Source organism: Sardina pilchardus, chromosome 6 (assembly GCF_963854185.1).
Source record: "Sardina pilchardus chromosome 6, fSarPil1.1, whole genome shotgun sequence".
Taxonomy (NCBI): Eukaryota; Metazoa; Chordata; class Actinopteri; order Clupeiformes; family Clupeidae; genus Sardina; species Sardina pilchardus.
In genome coordinates this window covers 18,176,321-18,202,397 of record NC_084999.1, presented here as the reverse complement: position 1 = coordinate 18,202,397, position 26,077 = coordinate 18,176,321, and the positions used below count along the sequence as shown (strand labels likewise).

Here is a 26,077-nt window from a genome sequence, read left to right as displayed (position 1 = left end):
ACTGTTCATTTGCATGTTGTATCCCACGGTGGAAATTACAATGGCGGGCAATTAATATGCACATAAAATTAAAACTGAGAGGGTTCTAAATTCCGAGCACAGGCGGGTTCCTAAGAAGAAAAAGGCGAGTAACAAGCCCACTGTTCACACGCTAAATTTTCAGAGGAGGAGGGAAGCGCGGGCGCGCGCGCACACACACACACAGTAATCTGTTTTCACATTCCCATTAATTGAAAACATTGCGCTTAAAATATGTTATTAGTGCACAGCCTAGTTTTTCCATAGCATTATATGCCCTTTAACGTAGCTTAGAGTTCTCTCTCTCACTCTCACACACACACACACACACACACACACACACACACACACACACACACACACACACACACACACACACACACACACACACACACACACACACACACACACACACACACACACACACACACACACACACACACACACACACACACACACACACACACACACACACACACTTTTACATCTAGACTATCCGAGCGCATTGAAATTATCAATGTGGGATGTCGTCAAACGAGCGTTTGACTAGAGTTTGACTAGACTGTCAATGTCAAATGGCTGTCGATGGAAGGCCGGCCGGCCCAAAGGCGTTGAGAAATGACTGACGAGCACAACAACAAAAAAAAAACACACACCCCCTTGGTCTACACGATATCGTTTAATGGCAACACAGAAATTATTTGAATGCAAACAGGATTAACACATCAAAACCCAATAGCAGCAAATGTAACTCAAACAATTATTTATCATATTTCAGTTAACCAATCGTGGTGAAAACGTTTAACCTACACATGACACAGGATTTCTTTAATCTTTTGGGACTATTGTAGGTTATTGGGAAAGCCATACAGCCCTGCGAGACGATGGTCGCTGTAGCGGACGGAGAAAACCAATTCCTTACCATCTGTCGCCACCCTGTGGTTTCACAGCGATAGCACATACACCCGCAGAGAGGCCATTTTGAGAGGCAGGCCCATGTCTGACAATTTTGTCAATCTTTCAAATAAAAATAAAAAGAAATGCTAAAAACATACAATGCAAAAACAAACAAAAAAATAGTCCACAAGAAAGACAAATAAAGGCAACTATAGGCTTATATAGGTAGGCCTGTGTATTGCTGATGCTTTGGCTTGATAAATAGGCTATTGATCAAAACTAACACACACAAGCTATCTAAAGGAGTACCACAGTTCATCTATCTTGATCCTGAGACAAGCCCACCCTGTAGTTGTGATTTACATTTACATACAATATTTCTTATGGATTAAGCATTTAACACATAAATGGAAACCACATTTCTAAAAAACAATTACATATTTTTTAATTTTAACGTTTTATCATATTACAAACGTTTCTTTGTATTGACAAAAATCCATCTAGAGATAGGGACAAGTAGGCCTAGTCCAGAATTGAAAATTCAGAGTAACAGAGGAACAACATCAGCCACTAGGGGGCGCCAAAAACTAAAACACGCACCCACACACTAAAACAATTCATCAACCCATTATGCAATTTTGAAAGTTTCATGTTTCCCCATTTCCAACAACAAAACTTCAAAACAAATGTTACCATGGTAAATGTCAGTGTCTTGTTAGTTGTGTTCAGCATGCATTTAGCATACTGGGCAGAACTTTTGCTTTAGAATAGATTAGAATAGAATAATATGAAAATCTTTATTTTCCACGGCTGTGGAAATTAATCTTTGGCCCTACAAGCATATACCACACACAAACATGACTACATAGCAGTTACAAAATATACAGTACAAACAAGACACAGCAAAATGTAACAAAAGAGCTTCACAAGATGACAGAAACGTAGAAAGACATGGAAGGTCAAGGGACAAAAGGATGACCTTCATGATAAACGGCCAAATTAATGTCCTAGTCATATGGTTCTAGATATCTGCTTTAACGCTGACAACATTGGTCTTGGCTCAAAATCTCCTTCTCTCCCTCTCCTTCTCATCTGTGTGTGTGACATTTTGGTGTTTCCTTGCGATAAAGATAATGTCAAGTGTCTAAGATAATGCAACTATTTTGAAATGCTAATTACCTTAACATTTGATTCACTAACTTCCAAAGCTATCATTTAGTGGACTCTGTTGCATTTCTTGATTACCACACATAAGCACTGATTGTGGGGGTACAGCTGATGGAGGTGGGAGGGTTTGTTGGCTCTGTTGCCATAGATACCTTGTGTTGCTAGGCAGCGGACCGAATGCTACGGAAGCCAAGTGCGGCAGAGCAGCAGGTCACTGCAGTGAGGGGAATTTGCACCCACACACACCTTTCATCTAGACTAATACACTCCACAGAACAAGATAAATGGGAATGGGGGGGGGGGTGTAGACACGAGTGGTAGAATCAATGTGAGGAAGTGTGCACTGCTATCGGCAGGATTGTGAGTAAAAGGCTCACAGCTTTCAATATGAGAAGTTACACAAATTAACACTCAAGAAATGTGCTGAGGACGTAAATAATCTATTCTCATCACATAGGTCTGGAGAATAGGGGGGAGACTGTTTGAGTGGTGGACATATCAGCCATGTGACATCAGGTGGTGTGATATAGGGCTGAATCCTTTGAATTCAGGCATATTGATGCACGTTAGATTGTGCTAGAATGTAAGTCACTGTCAAAGATGTTTTGGTTGTGTGAGCACAGACGTCAATCAACGCATAATCTCTGAGAACTCTTGAACAAAAAACAACTCTGAACTCAACAGTTTTGGTTGAAAATAAATGTACATACCTTCTTGCCTCGGGAGATCTGGATGCCTTGGAAAGGCCAAAAGAGATGAGCAAGGTGTGTCTGATCTGGTTTAAGGACACACACACACACACACACACACACACACACACACACACACACACACACACACACACACACACACACACACACACACACAGACCGTAACACATCAGGGGAAGAATCCCAAACATGGAAGCATTACACACTTGACACAGGTCTGAAACACAGTGCATTATGCCATTTTCATTCTATGTTCACACACACACACAATTTTATCTGTAATGAGAAGAGGGCCATATCCACCAACACATTTACCCTGCTAATTGACGCGCTTGAGTGAGTCACCCTTCGCAGAACCCGCTCCTACGGGCTTTTTTATAGGCTTTTCCAGGGCCAAAAAAGTACGTACCCCAAGATAGGTACTTTATTTGGTCACGAAAACATCCTCGATGCTGATTGGATATGACTAAAGGCAGGATGTGAAGTGAGCAGAACTCCACCTTCGCACTACAACAACATCAGCATTTTTTAAAGAGAGTCGCAGAAGTAGTAGTGACTACAGCAGAAGAAAATAGAGAATAAGACAAGAGAGGAAAGTACAACAAAGATAAGAAAGTACGATTGAAACTGTTGCTAAATGATTGCCTGACGATCAAAATTGATTGCGGAACGATCACGTCTGGTAAATCCCGCTAGAGCCCCTTTTTGTAATGGAGAGACACGACAGCGGAGAGGGCGTTAGGGCTGTTCAATTAATTGAACTGATCGATCAAATCGTGATTATGACCTCCAACGATTATGAAAACAACATAATCGAAATATGACAGTTCATAATCAGTTTCATAACAATGCTTTCCTTTTATCTTTAGTTGTCGTATGCATGATGTATTTTCCCTGTTGAATTATATTCAAAATTTAATTCAAAAACAACATTTAAGTTTTGAAAATGGATGATAGTTCCAAAATCAATGAGTAATCGTGTTTCATAATCGTGATCTTAATATTGAATAACATAATTGCAATTTATTTTTTATTTTTTACCATAATCGACCGTAGAGCCCTAGAGGGCTTAGTCTTATTTCCCACAAATGTACCCCTAATGAAAACTATGAAGACTATAAACAGCTTCTTTTCATTGTAACTCTAAGTTGTGATGGGACCAACAGTCACATGTGAGTATGGACACTATTGAGCTTGTTCCACAAGTCTTTGTGAATCAAGCTCAATGTTGTACAAGGTACAACATGGTAATAAACATTTATTTTGTTATCTTACGGATGGAACTGGATAAATCTGAAAGCCTGTATAACTGCTTCTATGTATGCCTGAACAATAAAGGTAATTGGGAGGAACAGATCTAAATAAATATATATTTTTAAAAGACAAAGTTAAATTGCATTGAGAAGCATAATGGCTATTTATTTTCCTGTTTATTTTCATCCTGTGTAGAATGCACGTCCCTGACCACTGACTGGCACTCTGTCCAATTGTGATGGTGGACAAATGTGTGAGAGGGCAACAGGGTGCCCATCTGTTTGCATTTATTCTCCTCCACCAAAACCTCAGTACGTAAGCCTCTTACTACAGAATGAAACACAGTGTAATCTCTTCCTCCCGCCCTCTCCCTCTCTTTCCCTCTCCCTATCTTTACTTCTAGTCTGCTCCCCACTAGCCCACTCTTGATTACCCCCCCCCCCCAAAAAAAAACAATGTCATCCTTCTTTAATTAATTGTCATAATTAAATTAATTTTCATTTAACCTATATAAGCAAACAGCATGCCCCCCCCCCCCCCCCCCCCCCCCCCAATTCCCCTAATGTATTTCTAGTTCAAGGAAAACATGGAAGTCATATGGAAAACTTGTAATATAGCCAGGCCTTTGAGAGTCGCCTACTGTTTACGTGGAGGATGGAATTCCTGGCAGGCTATAGCCTGACTCAAAACGATTAATTAATGGGTAATCTATTATTTGTAGCAAGACAAGATAATGTTGTTCACGCACGTGGTATTAGCACAGGCCAGACAGATGAATTGATGTGGTCTGTGGGTTGTAGGTACCCTAGGCCAACTGTACCTTTAAAAGTCGTTCTTGCAAACGGGTAGTCTCTTGCTGTGACAAAATGACGTGCATGTTTCTCTACGGAAAATATGGCGCAATTAAATTCACAGAAAGGCCAGTTTCACATGGAGGGAGTACATTTCTCGCATAGGCCTATTGAAATACGTCAATAAAGACTATTCATATGCGTCTACACGATTTGTGTTTGCAGTACAGCCTAGTTAGGCTACAAGCTTTGTCGGTCCATTCCGTTGAATCGTCATCCGGTTTTTCATTTTTTCTCACCGTAGAACTACCCTCAACACTGTAAACATGATATTCTTCCACATGGTAGAATAGTGCTCTCCCTTTTCTGATTTCCTGTTCTGTAATATCTACAAATATAGGGATTTCATCTAGACTATGCCTCGCTCGTCGTATAGAGTAATATAAAGGCGAATGCATTGTTTTACCAGCTTGCTGTAGGTCTACATAGCTACTTCTTAGTAATTCTGTATCTTGTAGACCATTGCCTTCAGCCTATTTGACAGGCAATTTGAAGAGATTACAATGGACCTGATAGACTAATGCAATGAGGATTAGTGTATTCCAGTTCAGAGCTAAAAGAAAGCCAAGGACAATATTAAGGTTATTTATTTGTCTCTAACCTATGTCATGGAATTATCGTAGCCTATAGGCCTTCAATATAATTTTCAGTTGTTATAACGTCATAAAATGACCCTGATTGCAATTGCTCTGAAGACTTTCAGGAATTATGCTATGTCGTTAGAGTATGAAAAGCCTCAGGGTAGCCTATTACTTGATATGAATGTTATTCTTGAAATGTTTCAGTAGCCTATATGAAAGTCATAATTTCCGGTTTTAGGTTATAAAGCCTGGCAGGTGGTTACTGATTTGACAGGAAAATAGCCCATTGACAGCGCCTAAACTCTGTCATTGCATTGCCCACACTTGTATACAATGTAGCAAGGCGGAAGGATACATTGACTTCGCTCTCTGTGTTCAAGTATGATCTCGCTGTAAGTCCTTCCTATTTCACCTTAACCCTCGCCTACCAACTTTGCTTTCACAAGTAATGATCCCCTCGCATCGCTCTTGATTGGTTAGCCATGATGAATGCCCTACTACTATTGGCTAGTCAAGTGTCAATCATAAAACGATGCCAATCATGGTAGATTGAACATCGCTTACATTGTATCATTTGACTGAACAAGCTACCTAAATAATTACCTAGTACAGCAAGAGGAAAGGATTTTTGTTACTGATGCTGAAACAATTTGAATGTCAGATCGCCTGTTTTTATTTTTATTCTTCTCGGCAGACATTTGACTAGACCTCTAGAAATAGCGTCTTAACCCTACAGATGTGGAAACAGTACTCCGGGGTAAGTCACTCTTTACCAGCTAGCTCGGCAGCTTGGTGAGCTAGCTAGCTTGCCTGGCTAGCCCATAATTGCACTTTGACATTTACATTTTGCTCTGAACTCGAACCAGCAATGATACTGGTTACAATTTTAAGCGAGATAACAATGTTGAAACAAACTTGTTCGTAATGTCAATCATTGCACGTTCTGTTAGATGTGGACAGAGAATGAGCTCATGAAATGGAAGACAAGTAAAGCTAGCTAACCTATCGCTCCCAGGCAGCCATCAATTCGATATGGTGGTCCAGGTCTCGTGTTATATTGTGAGTGTCAAGGGTACATGTTGTTAACTAAGTTGGCTTGAATGTGTTAAAATATGGTGGTACCTATATATGCAAGAGTAGGCCAGTAATTAGGCTATACATTTACAAAAGTGCAAGTGTTGCAGGAAGAATTTACGCATTGTTGTTGTCATTGCATTTGTGTGCGCAACAGTCGTGACAGGCAGCTGTCGAAAAGATTAACGTCTAAAGAAGTGTCATCGAGATTGCATCTCGATTCAGCAGGCTACATTTAATGAATGTTACATTTTTTTAGGAGGTTATGTTCATTTTAACTATACGACAGTAGCCTACTTTCTCTAGATCGCAAATAACTGCAGTCTAGGCTATTGGACAGCAGCCCTTATTATTTTAGGATAATCATTTGTTTTGATCACCCGGTTGTAATTCTAGCATTCAGACCGATTGACAGGTTGTTTGACGGAAGCCTAGGCTACTTTGTAGATTATCTCCTAAACCTACGTGCTCAAAACATTTGACACGTCAAGTTCGGTTGAACTAACTAACGGCACCTGGAAGAACCCCACGTAAAAAGTTACTCCTGTAGCACTGGCACAAAATCTGTGATATTATGCAAGTTTGTGTGTATGGCTTGGAGTTCTTTGTCAGCTTTATTTCCTTACCATAATACATCATTCATAGACCATCAGCATGTTTCCCATCAACACGTCTTGCCATTAAAAACTAAAAAAGTAAAAGAGATATAGGCTACTTTTTTCCATGCGAGCTGTCCTATTGCCAATAGGCCTACGTATTTCAAGATCCTACTAGTGGAAATTATTTGAAGCATATTGTGTCTCATGAGTGACAGTAACACTGCCTAATTTTCTGTGCTGTGAATGGAGAGCCAACCTCATTATCAGACTGGTGCTGTGGTCATGCCAGCAGGTAGTGCATGTCGTGATTCCCAGCAGAGACTTAGCCTACATGGCGTAAACTGAATCCTCTGAATCTCAAGCCAGTCAGCCTCACACACGGCAAGGCTCAGAGAAGGCAGAATGTCCGTAACTGTAGCTCTTTTACTCTGGCCCCAAGCTCCCTATTCACCGTATTTCTTATTTTCTTTAGTGTGGTTTCAGTTTTTTTGCGATACTCTTGTTCTTGTTTTGTATAATGTTAAAATTAGGTTGAATATGACTCAAGCTTATTGGGTGAAAACAGCCCGCTTTACTGTGCAGATTTGCCCATCCTGGCTTGACAGTGTTCTTTTGGGAAATGGTCTGTTTTAAATTTGTTTTGCTGTTTTTTTGCCCATCCTTTGTCGCATGTGTGACGCAAGCACTGTTGTGAGTAAAAGACTTGGTGTTTTTCTCGTGACTTTTACAACTTCTGCCATTCAAAACCTCATGAAGGATATTGCGTAGTTTACATTTTGTGTGAGTTGTGGCTGCTGATGTAGACCCTGCCTCCTGTCCACTGTTCACATGTTCACATACTTGTCAGTCTGAAATACAACATATTGGCTAGTCGGTGGGTTGGGCCTAATTTGTTCCTGGTTTGGCTTGGAATCAGATTTGTTTGCTCAATATCCTTGGCAGATGGGTTAGGAAGGATGGCATGTTGTAGGCTGTCTGATTGTAGCTTCCTTTTTTTAATTGTCTTCACTTTATAATTGGGTGCATCCTTGTTGGAAGGTAGGTGTTGTCTACAGTATGCAAATCATAGAATTAAAATAGGCCTAGGTTGAGGCTATGTGGATATGGATGCAAGCAAGCAGGGAGTAACAATTTGATCTCAACGAGGTTCTAGCTAGTTCAGTCTGATAGCTCTGTATTTTTTCTGCTCAAGATAGAGTGAAGAGATTAGATCACCCATTTCCCAGTCAGATGAGAGATTTTTTTTCAGGGATGTTAATGCTAATGTTTCAATCGCAGGCCTTAATGGTAGCTCCCGCAAAAGAACCTAAAAGTCACAGTTATCACGATAGTAAACATAATTGGAAAGACAAAAATACCTGAACAAGGTGCTAATACACCTTGGCAGTGCCACCACCAGTGTGTTAGATGGAGAGCGTGGAACTGGCAGACTGCAGGCAAGCTGCTATGCCATTCAAAATGGCCTCCATCTCCCCTTGTCCATGCTGGTGGGGGATTACGGGTGAGTGAGGCAGGCAAGCAGGTACTCTCCAGCAAGGGCAGAAGCCTCCTTACCAGGACTAATCTGTCTTGCAGCAAGCCCTTAATTGAACGGCCATCAGCTGATCCAGGGGTTAAACATCAATTAAGACAATGAGCGGAGCAGCACACGGCTTGGAAGGAGAGGGGAGCCAAGGGCCAGGGGAGGTGAGCAGCACCCCAGCACCCCCCCTCTGTGCAGTCATACTCAATCATGTCAGGCAAGAAGGAGAGGAAACACATTTCCCACATGGACAGGCAGACAGAACATCAGTGCTTTTCCTGTTTAGTGTTTGTCTTCAAGGCCCACATGGTTTGGGCATTTTGCACATCATCATCATCATGATCGTCATCCGATAAGTAAAGTTGAATGTAGAGGACTTTGGCGGTTTTGGGCGTTGTTGTCTTTAGTGCTGCATTTTGTTCAGTTAAGGTGATAATAGATTTTTGTTCACATAGATTTAAAATTAATTCCCTCCCTCTGATAGAGCATGGTTTGCGTTTTACTTGGGGTGCCAGTTAAAGCACATTTAGTGGCATTGATATACTATAATGGGAAAGATTTTCTGTGGCGTCTTCTGATAAGAGTCTGTTCACAGGCTGCCAGATGGACTGCAGCTTTATGAATATACAGACAAAACTCAGGACGGCTTCCCTTTCAACGTGGCTGGTCTAGAAACGTTCGCCTGCTGTGCCTTCTCCACCTCGCTCCCTAGCAGTAACAAATAATTTGTCTTAAGTGCTCACAAACAGGTAGACTCAGCAGTTGGCTGTCACAATCATCTCGATGACAACAGGCATAGCAACAGTGTTGTCTGCGACAAATGTCACAGTCGCCCTTGCCTGCGTTCCACAGGCTTTTCAGAGGAGAGCGTGAGTGATGAAAAGTCAGCGTTGCAGAGTTTGGCAGGCTTTTCTCTCCACTTGGGTGGATGTTTGTGTGAAACTGTTTATTTTCACTCTAGTGGTAAAACTTTAATGACCGTCACCCCAAGCCCAGTTGATAAATCTTTGATAATGAATGTTCCCAATAACGGTTAACAAAAAAAAAAAAAAAAAAAAAAAATCAGGTGATGTTCTGTGGAAACATAAACCGTTACCTCTGGCAACAGTCGAAGCGAAGTAGCAGGCCCTGGTCTATCTGCAATCCATAATTGATTTACTGACATTTTTCCTAGGCCAGAGATGAATAAAATCTCTGGACTACACAGGGCTGGTGGCCACCGCCGGTGTCATCTTACTGAAGTGGTGGCAGCTGTTGCCCCCATAAAAGAAAAAAAAAAAAGTCCGCTCCGCTCTGCCTTCTCTCGATCCCTTAAAGCTCCTCATGTTGAATCTATTGGAGAGACTGCTGCTCACTCGGTAACATATTCACACAATTTATCATCATTCCATGACAAATGGGGGTGTAGTGAACTGTGATTAAACCTGCACTGTGATAAAGGATATTAGAAATGGGAATTAATAGGTCACACAAGATTATGTATTGGTCTCACTGAAAGTCTTAATCTCCCTCCCCTGGCTGTCTAACTATACTAATTTAATGGCTTACCAGCACACACTGGAACTCTACAGAGCTAATTTGTAGGTAAATATCAATATGAAAATAAATTAAATTGTCTAACTGCATAGGATTGGCTTAGTCAACAACCTGTCTCAGGACAGAACCAAATTGTATTTGCATATTGTGCCATTTATCCTGAATCAGAATGCTTCCACTTCCATAGATACCTAAGTCTGTATATTGATTTCTTTCATTATAATTGAATGCAGAAATACTTTCTCTTCAAAGATGTGAAGATGTGTGTGTGTGTGTGTGTGTGTGTGTCTTCCTTCTACCTCACTGCATCTAACATGCTTATTGACCTTGGAATCAAGAACCAATAAAGTGAACTTTAAAGTTGATGACGGTGTTATTTCAGCCACTCTGATCCCACCCACTGCCACAAGGACTTGGTGATACTCTCTCACACCGTCTTGGAATGTTGCCTTGAAAAACAGTTGGCCTAATTGCTAACTAAGCAGTTACTAAGTCTTCAGGAAGAGCTGTGTATATCACAATATTATAGTGCTTTCTCAAATATACAAAAGCAGTGATATACCTGAAAGGAGACTAGTCTTTAAGAAGACGGAAAAAAAAGAAAAAACACCGACAGTATCCTCTGTAGTGTCTTTCTAACATAAACTGTGCAATTCATGACCTAATTCGAGATAGACGTGGGAGAAAGAAACACAATTAAAAATGCACATCCGTGTTTTCCGGTGTGGGATTATGAGAAGCTATATGAAGGACCATGAAAAACTCCTCAGCTGAGTAGGCTATATTACACCATAGGTCTAGGCCGCCCATGAGTACTTTGTTCCTCTCGAACATGTATTACGTTGCGAAGCTGCAGGCTTTATCCAGATTAAGTTTTTTTCTCTCTCTCTCTCTCCACCCATCATATATGTTCCAGCAGTAAAATGGTCTCCATCCATAAAGCACACCCAACAACCATGTGGATGGGTCAGCTCTAGGGTCACATGGCCTTGACGAGAAAATATGCTTTATGTAGGTCAGATGCAACTGGAATGCACACATATATAGGATAAATATGGTCAATGTTTTGTTAAGGACTGTATTACATCATAGGCTGACAAAGTTGTTTTTGGGGGTGTTTGCATTTCACGGTACTTAGTTATGGTGTAGTGTTTGTTGTGACTAATTTGTAATCCTCAATGTTGAATCATCATTCAACAGCCTACAGTATTTGAGTGGATCCAGGTGTAGTGAGGTTTAAGATGGAATGAATGTTTTCCAGTAGAAAACATTTCCACCAACATAAGAATTTCCCAAGTTCCTTTCTTTGGTACCATATATAGCCTCAGTATCTCACAATGCATGAAATAGCATCAACTCTAGTCAGTCTATGATATGGCACTGTTCTGAGACTGGCAAGGGTTCAATGCTTTGGATGAAATGTATTTAGAATGTGTACATTTATTTGTCAGCATCATACTCTCACGCCCACAGCAATCACTATTTTTTTGTGTGTGAATGGTTGTTTGCGTTTTGGGTCGTGAGACATCAATGGAGTCAATTAGCTATGGGGAACAATGTGAGGCCTTTAGTATTATTACACTGACTGCATAGCAAGACAGAGATGTTCGGTGACTTTCGTGGCTTATTAAGAAAGGTAGGTTCGAAGTGGGGGTATTTGTCAAACAAAACCTTGTGATTGCATGGTCAATGAATCAATACCAATTGTTTCCCATTGTCATTGGATTTCAATCTGTGTGTAATGTCATTATTTGGCACGCTCCTTGTGTTCTCATGCACTTTCAACATTTCTAAGAGAAGCGGGGGATGGGCGGCTGGTCATATTTTCCATCCCATAATGAGTTCCTGTTTGACAAGCGTTGCGTTTTTGTGGTTGTCCACACTAAATGGACACTGAGGAGCCACTGGCTCTTCGTTGTGTCATCGAGTAGGGCTGGTCACTACCATGACATTCTAGTTGATGATTAATTATTATTCATACAAATGATTACGGTTAATTATTTTCTGTTCATTTCACTCTACTTTCTTCACTTTACTGTACTCTACTTCACCTTACGAAGTGTTTTATGGAACATTTAAATTCAATTACATTTCTGTTTGCATTTTAGATTTTGTAAACAGAAATTGTACAGGATAGCTATGATATATATATATATATACGTATATATATATATATATATATAACAGTTTAGCTGTGTATAGCCTATTATTGGAAAATGCAATACTGCCTATTATAATGGACTATGATTGAGGGCCTAGAGTGGGATTTCTTGAGTTTCAGAAGGATACACAGAAGGCCATAGAGGGTTCACCTGAAAGTGGAGAAGTGTGCTTCTTAACAAAATCAGTTTGCTCCATAAAAAGTGTGGATATGGGTGGGGGCGGTTTGGGGCGGTGCAATGAGCAAAAGTGGCTCCAGATATGGTTGGTATTAGATCAGATGGCACCCTGGCATGGGCGCTGCTGCAGGAGCGGATGGACAGCATGGCACTGGGGCTGCTGGCACTGGGGAGAGCTGGCATAGGGCAGGGCCAGAGGAGGCAGGCCGAGGCCAGGCCGGGCGAGGGGGGACGGGAGGAGCGGACGGGGTTACAGTGGCGTGAGAGCAGGGGCTGGCCAGCACTCCGGCACAGCTGAAACAGCAAAGCGCCCGGGTCTGGAGATGAAACTCTACACCACTCTACCTCTCATGCTCTCTCTCTCTCTCTCTCTCTCTCTCTCTCTCTCTTGCTCTCTCTATCTCTCTCATGATTTCTCTATCACTGTCTCTCTGTCATGCTTTCATCTGGGAACCTGCTAATTCCTGTGCGTCTTCAGTCATCCCACCTGCCCTTTTTTTCTTTTCTCATTCACACCATAATGGCTGTCTTCTTCGGTCCTCTGTCTCTTTCACATGTACACACACTCACTCACTCACTCACTCACACCCTCTCTTTCTCTCTCTCATTCTCTCTCTCATTCTTGCCCTCATTTGCTCATTCATTCTTTCTCATCTCTGTCTCCCCTAATTGCTTTGTATAATATTTCTGATTTCTTTCTCTCTCCCCACCACCACCTTCTCTCCCCACCCCCCCCACCCCCCACACCACCATCTTTCTCTGAGATGCATGCTTTAATGTGATTGCGCATATTGTGTTAGTCCCCTGGTTCACGTTTCTCTCTGACGTGTCTCTCCGGGTGCCCTGCTTGAGTTTTTATGAGCGTGCAGATGTGCTCCTGGTAGAAGCAGGCCATCTGCACGCACTCTCCCCCCTCTCTCACCATCTTTGTCTTTCTCTCTCTCTATCTCTCTTTGTCTTTCTCTCTCTATCTCCCTCTCTCTCTCTGTCTCTTCTCTCTTCATTTTCTTTTCATTTCTCCGTCTTTTTCTCCATCTTCCCCTTTTTCTCTTCCATCAATCCCTCTCTCTCTCTCTCTCTCTCTCTCTCTCTCTATCTGTCCGTGTGAAGGTTCCATGTTGGTGGAGGAGGGTAGCTGGCCTGCTCTCCCTCCACTCTTAGCCTCTCTATGGCTGAGGAGAGCTGGGAAGCTTTCCAGTGGCGAGGGGAGGAGGCAGGCCGAAAAATCCCCTCTGCATCCTTCCAGAGTGACACACTTCCTTGTGTTTGTTTGTGAGCAATGTGGAAGTGTGTGTGTGTGTGTGTGTGTGTGTGTGTGTGTGTGTGTGCGTGTGTGTGTGTGTGCGTGCGCGTGTGCCTGTGTCGCTGTTTGTGTGTGCACGCTTGTCTGAGTCGGGAGCCCTCGGAGCGATGTCGCACACAGACGGCAGGAGGGGGGGGGCAATTTGATGGGAGTGCTGCCGACGAGCAGCAGCGTTGCGAGGGGGGGAGGAGAGAAGAGGAGAAGAGAGAAGAGGAGTGAAGGAGGGCAGAGAGTGATGGAGAGAAGGAGGACGGGAAGTTAGAGTGTGAGTGGACACGGACATAGACATGTCCGCGGCAGTGGGCACAACCCTGTGCCCAGCGTCGGCATGGCTGCCTCTCTTGGCCCCTTGAGAGGGTAAACATCAACTTGCCGTTCCTAACCTTTTCCCATGACCCACTTGCTAGTATCAGGGAGAACGGGTACGGCGTGACAGAGGGCGGCATGGTGTAGTGGTCCGTCGGGGGCATCACAAGCTCCTCTGAAAGGTCCCTGTGACAGGACAGAGGTGTTTTCCCATTCAGACCATTTAATGAAGATCTGTAGCCTGTCTAGCGCCTACCACTTCTCAAATGAGACGTGGCCTGGCAACCAAATTTAATTTTCTCGTATTTGAAAAAATGCCCAGATCCGTTCATTGGGCACATGGATGTCTATCAAATGTGCATAGCTCATCATCATCTTGCTTTCCCCCCTGTTCTGTGATTGGTCCCCTATCTCAGGCAAAAATTAGGGCGGTAGTTTCCAGACTGCCTTATAGCAGCGTGAATCAAATCGCGCGCAAGGCAGCATGGGAACACCCAGGCTAGAAGATCAGAGCATCTCCCCTTCTATGAAGGCAGACCAGTGGAGAAGGCAACTCTGAGTTGACTGCATAAACATCCACCTTTGTCACATTTGGCATATTGTCAAAATTGGCCAGAGTCACTTGAAGCAGTGCACCGCTGTTTTGTTTGTCCTTTTTGCATTGTGGTTTGTGCCGGTAGTGTCTACACTACCTGGCCTCATATACTCCGTTTGAATATTATCTTCACTTCAACTGGTGAATGCTGTTTGGCTTTTCTTTTTGAATGTTATCAATGTTGCTAGTTACAACATCAATGTTATTGCTTGACAAGTGGATGTGATTAGACTTGTTCTCCTTATTTAGGCCTCTGATGTTTGGCGTAAACCTCATTGTGGTTTGTGGCGTAGTGGCGAGTGTCTACCTGGCCTCATCAGCCCACGTTCCAATGTTTTCCTCTAGTTCCTCTTCTGTGTGTGTGTGTGTGTGTCAGCTGAGTGTCTCACCTCTCTCCCACTTTTCCTGTTAGCTGAGTCACACATATGCACATGAATGTTGCGCGAAAGCTCACACTCACACTCACACATGCGGTGCGTGGTGTTTGTTCCTCTGTTTTTCGTGTCTGCCATTCCATCAGTGGTCTGAGAGATTCTTGAAACACTTCATCCCCTCTCTCTCTCTCTCTCTCTCTCTCCCCACAATGGATGCTTTACTGCTGTGTACTCTCGACTATAATGAGTATCATATTATCCAAATATTATGACCCATTCATAGAGGCTTTTGCTCTGTGTAATGCAGTCCATTCCACATACAGCTGTACGTTCTGTACATGTAAATGTGACCGTGAATGTGGAACAAAGTTCAATTTTCTAGATTGGATTTCCAAATAGGATTTGGTCATCTTGAATGACCAATGAGTATCTTACTCTCTATTCCTCTCTGTTTAGTTGTGTTGTAATCCATATGCAGACACAGCCTCCATATACACTCGGCTCACATTGCTCTTACTATGGAAGCTGTCAGGGGAAGGCCCTTTTTGCATCAGGAAACACACATAGACACCCGCACACAGTCATGTAGTGCTGATATGCTTTATGCCTTGGTTTCTCGATCACAGATGCACATTCATGCCCCCCTTCCTCCACCCACACAAACACACACACTCTCACACACACACACACACACACACACACACACACACACACACACACACACACACACACACACACACCACCAACCATACAGACAGTGGCCTACATGTGTCAGTTAAACTACACTGTGGTTAACCCCGGTCATTCTCTGATGGTTAGTGGCCAGCACCTCGAGCGCGCATTCCGTCTTTGTTGTGAGAAATGAGACCACAAAGCGAAAGTGCCAGACCTTGGCCAAAACCACACCCAGGCCCCAAAAATGGGTAAATGGGTTAGCCATGTCACACTGTGTGGTTGCTGGTGGTTCCATGAAAACCTTACTGGTGCTGCTGACCCCTCCATATGAAGCATGAAGGTACAGGATGTTCCTGTCGGGTTTTAAGGGTCATCTATGCTGGAGATCTGGAAAATGGTCTGTCGTTAGTATGGTTAGTTGAGTTAATATATGCCCAGTGATCATCAGAATCATCTTCATGTTTGTGAGGCCTCAGTTTTGTAAATAGCATTCCAGTAGAGCGTCAGCCTTGCGATGTCATTCTGCATCAAGAGGGGCAGTATGCTCTGTAAGCTGCTCTGTATAGTGTCTCTGCTTACAGCATTCCGTCAGCCACGGTAGTGTGCGGAGTCAAAGTGGGCCATGTTTGACAACATCAGCAGCCGCAGTGATTCTGTTGATGCTGTAGAGGGCTTTATTGTGGGAATACACATGCCCGCACTGACACAATCCCGATTTGAGTCCAATTACTTCCACACTTGCCATTGCGTTATTCAATTCTCAGGTTACGGCCATGGTGTGTTTACTAACATGATCCAGGAAGCTCATCATCTAAACCTTTTGTGACCTTGAAGTATGCTGTAATTTGACACTTTTTGAGATGTTTTCATTTCCAGCTAGTGTTGGTATGATTATGGTTATGGTTCTTAATGGGCATTTTTTGTCCAAAGAGACACGGGGTGCCAATGGGTCATGGAATTTCTGAAATATCATGGAATCATGTCTATTCCAGACAAGGAATATTTTTTGGGAATATCAGGGAATTTTGTCATGGAATATCGGGGAATTTTGTTGTAGAAGTTTAAAGTTTACTTGCCAAAGTACATGAAAGCAAATACATTTTCATGCAGAATTGTATGTGTACAGTAGGTGTATATCTGGTTAGGTCTATTAGCAGCTTTACTGCTTGCTTGAGTAGCCCAGCTTTGTTTATTCAATGCCCATCTATTCACCTCCCACTCTAAAAAGATTCTTGAACACTAAGTAATGGTGCATTCCAGACAGCATTTAAACTAGTGGGATGTGGGATTTATCCTACCTCCAACTACGAAAGATGCACTGGAACGCCTGTCGAAGTGGGAGCTCCTACTCGCGAACTCGTAGGAGCTCAACCTTCCCCGACCTCAACAAAATGAAGTGGGAGGATTATGGCGGCGCCCATGGAGACATGCTCCGTGAGGGGTAACTTCAAGGAATACGCTATAAACTTTAGGGTAGGGTTGTTTTAGACACGGTAATTAACTTGTTCTTCATATTATGACTTAAAATTGTGTCAACAAAGAATACAACGTATTGTGAAAGTAACGTTATAACGTTATACAGTTAGCCTAGCCTAATATGCTAACGTGACAACGGTATGCTAACGTTACGGCGGTCACCCATGTTTTCTAAACCTCCCACTCCAAAATGCTTGGAACGCTTTGAAGTGGGAGGTAGAACCTTTCAGGTAGGGTAGGTCCCACCTCCCACTCATTTGGATGAGGTCTGGAATGCAGCATTAGTATAAGTAGTATACTCTTTTGGGGGAGCAGTGAGGGGTTAGGTGCCTGGTACAAAAAAAAGCATTTGGGTACAACTGTGAAACCGTATTACCAAGCAAAACTAGTCAGTATGCTTTTATATAAACATTAATAAGTGGCGGCTGTGCTGTTGTTGTTGTTGTTTGCTTTTCCTTAGACTTCTTAAACTTCTTGCTGGTTTAAACTTTCCTCAAGTCCCCTCCTAACCCCCTTTCCCCCCTGAGGCCTGTTCCACATGCATGTCACAGTCCTCAGAGTTCCTAAGGGGCTTCAGTTGACCCCCCCCCCCCCCACACACACACACACACACACATGTACAGCAGAGCCTCCGGAAGCTTCTGTCCCCCCACCCCCAGCAGTAGTAGCCCAAGCAGCAGCAGCAGCAACAACAACAGCAGTGGCCTGTCCACACAGAGATTCTTTTCAGTGGACTCGGCACCTCCAGAGCTGCACATGGCGAGAGGTCGCAGGGGCCTAACGTGAAGGACAGGAGGTGGAGACAATATTTGGACGAGACCCGGCCAGGAAAGAGAGCTGTTGGAAAAGGAGGGGTGGTTGGAAGAAAGTCTTCTCAGAGACAGAGAGAGAGAGAGATCGAGAGAGAGAGAGAGAGATTCCTGTTAAGTGGCAACAGGTGTGTGGTGTGTGTGGTGGCGGGTGGCGGGTGGTGGTGGCGGGACCGACGTGCCTTTAGGGTCTCTGTGGAGTGGAAGAGGTTAAAGAGGGTCTGCTGTCCCACCTGTAGCTTGTCAGCTGCCAGGGGCCTGTTAAAACGTCAGCTGTTTCTGAGAAGAAGTGTCTGTCCGTGTGTTTGAAGAAGGCCATTTTGTGTGTGTGTGTGTGTGTGTGCGTGCATATTTGTGTGTGCACCAGTGTGGTTTGTGTGTGTGTGTGTGTGTGTGTGCATTTGTGTGTACACCAGTGTGGTTTGTATATATGTGTGTGTGTGTGTGTGTGTGTGTGTGTATGTTTGTGCGTCAGTGTGTTTTGTGCGGTATTGGCATACGTGTTTGTCTGCCAGTGTGGTTTTAGTGTCGATGCGTAATCGCGTGTGTGTGTGTGTGTATGTGTATGTATGTCTATGTGTCAGAAAGAGACCGAGGGGAGAGAGGAAACGAGCAGGGCTGATTTGCGTGTGTGTGGGCTGCTCGCCTGCCCACGGGTGTCCTCTGGGTATTTGTTTATTCACACACACACACACACACACACACACACAGAGACAAACACACACACAGACACACGCACAAAGCCACAGCTTCAGTGGTGTTCATTTTGACAGTTGCCCATCGCCAGACCCTGGCCTGTCCCCACAAGCCAAGAGAGACCTCAAAGAGATGATGCCAGTGTGTCATCATTGCTCAAGTAGTCTCTCTCTCTCTCTCTCCCTCTCTCTCTCTCTCTCTCTCTCTCCCTCTCTCTCTCTCTCCATCACCCACAGGCAGGCCGCAGCTGGCCGTTGGTCTGCCCTTTATGTTGTTCTTTCCATTTTACCAGTTGTGTATAGTATATCTTCCTCCCTGTATCTCTCTCTGTCTTTCTGTCTCTCTCACTGACACACGCACACACACACACACACACACACACACAGACACACACACCTTCAGAGTCTCTCTCCCTGGCCCTGCCACACAGCTCCAGATCCCCTCAGCTCGGTAAGACGTGTAGCCTATAGCTTGTCCCTGAGCCTTGAAGGTTTTGCGCAGCCCCAACAGAATCACAATGGGCCACCTCTCCAGAACGGACAGGCGGACAACGTTTGTTTTCAAAGTGGGGAAATGCCATCTGTCCCATCATCAGTGGTGAGGAGTAGGAGACAAGGGTCCTGGAAAGGGCATCACATCTATCTGTGTTAGCGCATGGGTTCCTCATCCATGAAGGCTCCAAAGGCACCAAAACCCTCAAGCCTTTTGTTTCGAAAAAAAAGGGCCCCATAATCCACGCTGTGATAGTGATAGGAGCAATCTCGGGGCTCAGGAACATTAATCAGCGCCATCGTCTCCAGACAGCCGTTTAACCATCTGAGATTATGTTGATGCTGGCGTGCCAGGTCATTATAATGTCTTTGCTGTCTTGCCTCCCCTCCAGATGATTTGCATTGAGATTGGGGCGCCGTGCTTTCAGACGCTCCTTTTCCCCGACACATTTTCAATTTGAGGGAGCTGGCGGAGCCCTGGCCCCTATCAGCCAGTGGCACTTTGGAGAGCATTCCAAATGTCTGGGGCCGCTCGGGTTGATTGCTTGGGCGAGGGCCTTGAGCACAAGAGCTCTGAAGAGCGGTGTTGTGTTTGCCTGTGTGTTTACGGCCGTGCTTTTTTGTCTGTATTTCTTCGTGTGTGTGTTGTGTATGTTGTCGTGTACAGGGGTCGTGGATGTGCGCACGCTTGTTCCGAGCATGCCTGTACGGGAGTGTAGGATAATGTTCCTGTTTGTGTGTGTGTGTGTGTGTGTGTGTGTGTGTGTGTGTGAAGGCAGGGGCCTTCACTGTTGGCAGCTGAGGGGGGTCAGGCAGGCAGGCAGGCAGGCAGGCGGGCAGAAGTGAGCAGGAACAGGTTGCGGCGTCTGTTAGGATCCGTCTTGCTCCCGCTGACCCCTGGCCTTTAGCTGTGACAGCTCACCGGCCTCGCAGATAGCTGCATTTTTCCCCCCGTGATTAAAGCCGGCGAGGGACAAGGGGGAGACATTAGCACAGCCAGGACAGTGACAAAGCAACACAGGCTGCCCGCTCCTTAGCTCTTTTTTATTCCGGATTATCAGCAGAGTTTTTGTCATCGTTTTAGATTATTAAATAGACCTAGACCCTTAGGAGGTGTATTCTCACCTCTCATTTGAGCCAATGTGGGTGAACTGGAACACATGACTCAACCACAACTTTGGCACAGCCAATCACAGACCTACAACATGTTGTTTTTTTATTTTAAACAAATCACATGTTGTATTTTTAGCTGATTAAGTAGATTCACACGCCAGATAGGCTTAACTGCTCTCCTCACAAATGTAATGGTGTGTTTTTTTGTGAGATTCTGTGAATTATACCACTTCGGTGAACATTTATAGTTCAATATAGTGTAACGTAGCAAAGGGGTCAGAATGAAGCTAAGCAGCTGGTTAGATAAAAAGTGTATTGAAGCTTTCTCTTGGGTGGCACTCGGCTTTTGAGGAACATTTCTGACATGTTGCTGTATGAGCTGAACTGTTATTGGCTATTATACACTCAAAATGTATTTATTACTCAACTATATCTCTTAGAATCAATTCACAAACATACCAGCTGTGGTAAGTGAACAGCTCTAGAATGGGTTGAGTAGAAAAATGGCCTCTTAGAGTGGATCCGTGTCGAGGCTGTTGGCTGCAAAGTCCCTAACGTTCTTCTGTTGGCTGAGCCTCATTCCCCCTGAAATGCTGAACTGGAGCCAAGCCTGAGGTGGACAAAATCTCTGGCAGAGAATCAGATGAGAAGTGTTTCGTAGCCACACGCACTGGAAAAAATTAATAATAATAAAACTATGTCCTTCTCGACATCGTCATCGTCACATCTCGCTTTCTCAAGAATAGCACAATCTTGTGCGGGCAAAACCGATGTGAGGAGATAAGGCATCTCATCTACCCTGGAATATATGACATGCCTGAAATGTGTTTTGAGGAAGTTATCATAACCACTAGACACCAAGACCCTGTTCATCACCGAACTTCCTCCACTCTCAACATTTGTTTGACATTTTTAATGTCACATAATACACTATGTATATAATACACAGCACAAGGAAGTGTTTATCATGTTGTGAGCGCTTTCAGAAAACACACTTAACAGGTAAAGGGACAAGCCCCAGAGACTCCTCTCTTCTTCCTCCTCCTCCTCCTCCATTCCTCTCTTCCTCCTCCTCCTCCTCCTCTCTTCCCTCTCCTCAGTGTCCTCTCCCGGTCCCTGTTGCCCGGTCCTCCACATCCTCCTCGGCTGCACCGCGCCACAGGGGCAGCGAGAGCGCCACGCAGTACTGGGCACGCTCAACATTTGTCGCCGGAAGGGAAGAGAAAGGCAGCCACACACAGATCCCCTTATTAGGCTTGGGGCCAGCACACTGTGTACAACAAGGGAGCCATAGTCAGGTCTGCATGGTGAAGAGAGTGAGGGAGGGAGGGAGGGAGGGAGGGAGGAGGAGGACAGAGAGAGAGAGAGAGAGGGAGAAGGTGATAAGGATCTTTTGGGGAGGGGAGCAGATGCATTGTAACAGGGCCATTACCAATCACTTGTGTTTGTTGTGCTAGTAATTGTCTCATCAAAAGAGGCTGTATACATGTGGGCAGATTTCCTGCTGGATAGCAAAGGGGACTCTCCTTTTTCCTCGGCTTTACTCCCCAATTACTTACTGTACCCTTATAAGTAACTTACCCATAGTAGAGTCCACACAATACAGAATGACACTGTGGTATTTGTGCAACCCCTTGTGTGCACCCGCTTGGCTTTGAGTGGGAAAAGAGCACATCGCTCATCAGCTCTGAAAATGAGAGAGAGAGAGAGATGGAGATGGATGGAGAGAAAGAGGGGAGGGGGGGGGGGGGTCTCCATCCCCTCATGGAAACTTAATGACACAACTGTTAAACAAACTCTGTTGCCTTCAATCTCATCCATCCCCCATTTCTCGACCTCTCTTCTGTTTCAAGGTCAGTGAAGGTCAAAGTTGGACTTCTTGGGAAAGCAACTGGACTCTTGGAGTTTGATGGAGGAATAAACTTTTGTTGTTGTTTCTGTATACAGTCATGGAGCATGTGAACGAAGGCCTTGGTGGTTTTGGTCATGTAAGATCTGAAAACCACTCTATAACTCAAAATAGCTTGCCGCAGATTGTCCTCATAGACATAAGATTTTCAGTACCTTTTTTTGTCAGTATGTCTTGCTAATACGCCTCCAATATATGTAACACACACATACACCAACACACACACACACACACACTCTCTCTCTCTCTCTCTCTCCAAGCTTGGTGGGTGTTGGTGTCAGCAGTGTGTGTAACACTACTAGACATATGAGCTGCACCACTGACAGCTGTGAGGGTGTATCGAGAGAGCAAGGGGGAGTTGGAACAAAAGGTGTGTGGGCAGCTGCCACTGCACTTTGAGCGGCTTGCAAAAATCTGACACACACAGGCACACATATATGAGGTTTTTTTTTTTTTTTTAGGGGGGGGGGGGGTTCTGAGGGGGTTCTGAGGATCTGACAAACTCCTTTACTACAACCTGGCAGCAGCTAGCACCCCTGCCACCCTCTCAATTACCCCCAAAGACACTGATGAATTGGAGCCAGTTGCTGTTAAAGGCATATTAGGGCAAAGGGTGTGAGCATGTGTGTGTGTGTGTGCATGTGTCTTGTTGAGGTGTGTGTGTGTGTGTGTGTGTGTGGGGGGGGGGGGTTGGGAGAGAGAGGATCTGGGGGAGGGCTCTGTAGTTGGGGAATGGGGGGGTGGTCGTCACTGGAGTAGTCACTTGTGTCATCTGATCGCTGGAGGGGACACACCACGTTCTTGGACCCCCTTCTCTCGGATTATGTCTTCGTTGACTTGGGATTTATCAAGAAAGTGCCCTCTGCTAATTCGGTCATCCGAGTGTTAGGATCCCGATTTGGAACGCAGAGGTAAGAGTTTTTTCGGACACAAGGAACTAGCACCAGTGGTTTTGTATGTCACACAGTTCTTGCGGTTTTGTTCGCCGAGCTTCTGTGTAATGTGGGCACTAGGGGGAAGACTCATTGGTTCCCAGAAAGAGGATATTGTGTTGGGAGTAACTGACCTGCTATATGGTTTGAAACAGCAAGCAGTTTTTGCCCAAAACAAAAGGGCTCTGTTATTGCAACACATTTACGGAGAAAAGTGAACCAGCACTAATACTGAGAAAATCTGTTACATTTTTCCTCCAAGAACTGGCTTTCAGCTACAAGAAAATTCTAAAAATAGAGGAATCATATCACAGATAACTTATTTGTAATGTTGTAAAAAGCTACAGATTTGTACTGTCTAAAAGCGTTATTACAGTGCTAACGATCAGAGACGTCTGACACCTCCAGGATATTTTGGCGCTCAATATGAAACGCTGAGAGATGACAAATGGAATCCCGCCCACTAGGTTTTCTACCAAAGCTGACTGAAATGTTTTCTGTTTTTCAAAAAAATGCCTCTGACTTTCTCCCTGCCGTCGTAGCCCGAGCTATATGCCTTCTCTTCTTGCCCTGAGTTGCACAGGCTTGAGAAAAGTTGAGATCAAAGGGGCCGATTGAAAATGGAGGACCCTGGGTTAAGGTCCCTGGGGGACATGTGGTAGGTGTTTTTGCCCTGAAGCGAAACACGCCGAAGCATTCTCCAGCATAAACACGGCGAAAAAACCCCAGCTCGCAAAATACTGAAACGGTGCTCTCTGCAAACATAGGATAACCTCGCTTTCTTTCTAATACAGACACTCTCTTTCTTTCGTGTTTTCTTTCTTGGCCAGCGGTGGAGTTCTATCTCACCTTTTTTTTTACCCACAAAGTGAAGAATGATCAGATCTTGTAGTGCACTGACTTCCGTTGATTGAATCTGTTCTGTGCTTCCCCTTAACCTGTTCTGCTTAACCAGCAAACAAGTTGTCGTCACAGACAGGTCGGCATTCCTTGTAATGGTAAATTAAATTCCAGTCGTATTTTCCATCCTGGTCGAAAGCATTAACTGATAACACCATACCTTTTTGTTGTGCGATGGTTGTTGCTGATTAGTTCTGTTTTTAGTAACAAAGCTTTGTTGAGCTTTTGTCATAGGAATGAACCTTTTGTGATACCTGTTGAGCATACAGGCCACACACACCCTTCTCTTATTGTAATGTTTATGTCGTCAGCGTTTGCCAGACGGTGTGACAGGGTGTGTGTCCCTGGTACTGTCAGGTTTTTTTTTTTTGTAATCACCTGCAGACATCTCCAAAGAAAGGCCAGAAGTCGACTCGTAACTTTGGCCCACTCAGACAGGGTAGACAGCGAGTCAGAGTATTGGTACTTTTGAACATTTAATAAGTCGCTACATTTAATCACCTTTCTGCAGACACATCCATTCAGCGGGATTTGCAGCGCTGCGAAGGCATACATTTTTCGCTGCCTGCACTCCTCTTCACAGTAATAACTGGAGCTCTGAGTTTCTCAAGTGTCACCGACACGGCTAAGCTTGAAGGAGAGAGAGAGAGAGAGAGAGAGAGAGAGAGAGAGAGAGAGAGAGAGAGAGAGAGAGAGAGAGAGAGAGAGAGAGGGAAGGAGAGGGAGTGAGCGAGCAAGAGAGAGATGGGGACAGTTGTAGTTGCTGGAGACCCAGTTTATGGCACTCGTTGTCGGCTGTTCAGCGCTTCACCTCAGCTGTCAGTGGACAGGTCAGACTGCACCGCCTTCAGTCCGATCCAACAGATAGGAGCGTGTCGACAGCAAACACAGGGCATTGTTTCTGTGTGCCCCTATGCTTCATGGTACACACACAAACACACACACACACACACCCACACACCTCGGAACACAGGCACATTGTCTGAATTCCAAGAATAAGGAGTCGAGTGGACAAAACAAAAAAGGCTATGACGATGTGCTTTTGTTATGATCTCCGAGCGTTTGAATTAAAAGTAGCAGCATGACTTGGCACAGGCGGCCATTTGTCCTCTGCCGTAGCCCGAGGAACGGTGCGGTGTGGTGCGGTGCGGTCTGTGCGCGGCGCAGTCTGTTGTGGCATTGGTGGCCACTGACAGGTGGTGCAGCCGAGGCGTGATTCACGAGCTGAGGAGCACAGATCCGCTGGAGAGCCAGCGGGCCCCACCCCTTCACTCACCACCCCCACACCATCCCCCTCCGGAGGAGAAGTGCTGCCCTCGCACAACACACGCACTCACACACACACACACACACACAAGCATACATACACATACACACACACATTCACACACGCACACAAGCATACACTCACATCGTCCACGTATTTCAGGGAGATCGGATTCCTCTTGAAGACATGCTGCCCTGCCTGCATGCTCCCTCTTGTCCTTCCCCTCCCTCCACGCTCTCTCTTTATCCATCCTGGAGAAACGCTCACCCCACTCCACCCCACTCCTGAGAGTCCCCCTGCTGTCCATCCCTGTGTCTGGGATCCACTGCACCTCTTAATTTCCCCCACAGTGGTACCCCTCCTCCCCCCCACCCCTCTCTGTCTATTGCCACTTCATTGCAGCTTCGTCGGGGCAGTAGAACTAAGTCTGTTGGCTGTCGCCCCCTCACCCCCCGCCCGCCAGCTTTACCCAACCCCAACCCCCACCCCTCCCCTCCCCTCCCCTCCCCTCCCCTCAGAGCCAGTGCTGGCTGGCCAGCACATAGATGTGAGGCAACAGGCTGGAAATATCCTGCAGTTGGTGCTGGCAGTACAGCCCAAGGTTGGAGTAAATCACCGAGTCCCAGAGGGGGCCGGCAGGGGTGGGGGAGAGCGATCGGTGTGTCCCGTTTTGGGCTTCCACT

The 26,077-nt window shown here is 44.9% G+C and overlaps 1 protein-coding gene and 1 long non-coding RNA gene across 7 annotated transcripts in view; one reads left to right on the top strand and one right to left on the bottom strand.

Moving 5' to 3' along the window:
* Positions 1-684: 684 nt before the first annotated feature.
* LOC134082831 (uncharacterized) lies at positions 685-8,614 on the bottom strand. Its single transcript, XR_009939663.1, has 3 exons — positions 8,510-8,614; positions 2,793-2,857; positions 685-1,035 (listed from the first exon to the last, which is right to left on the bottom strand). It is a non-coding gene; the product is annotated as an uncharacterized LOC134082831 (long non-coding RNA).
* Positions 6,029-26,077, top strand: part of mef2d (myocyte enhancer factor 2d) — a 60,907-nt gene continuing 40,858 nt past the window's right edge. For all 6 annotated transcript variants that reach the window (XM_062538836.1, XM_062538833.1, XM_062538832.1 and 3 more), the window contains exon 1: positions 6,029-6,235. The gene's annotated coding sequence lies outside the window, so the exon portion shown is untranslated. The remainder of the gene's footprint in view (positions 6,236-26,077) is intronic.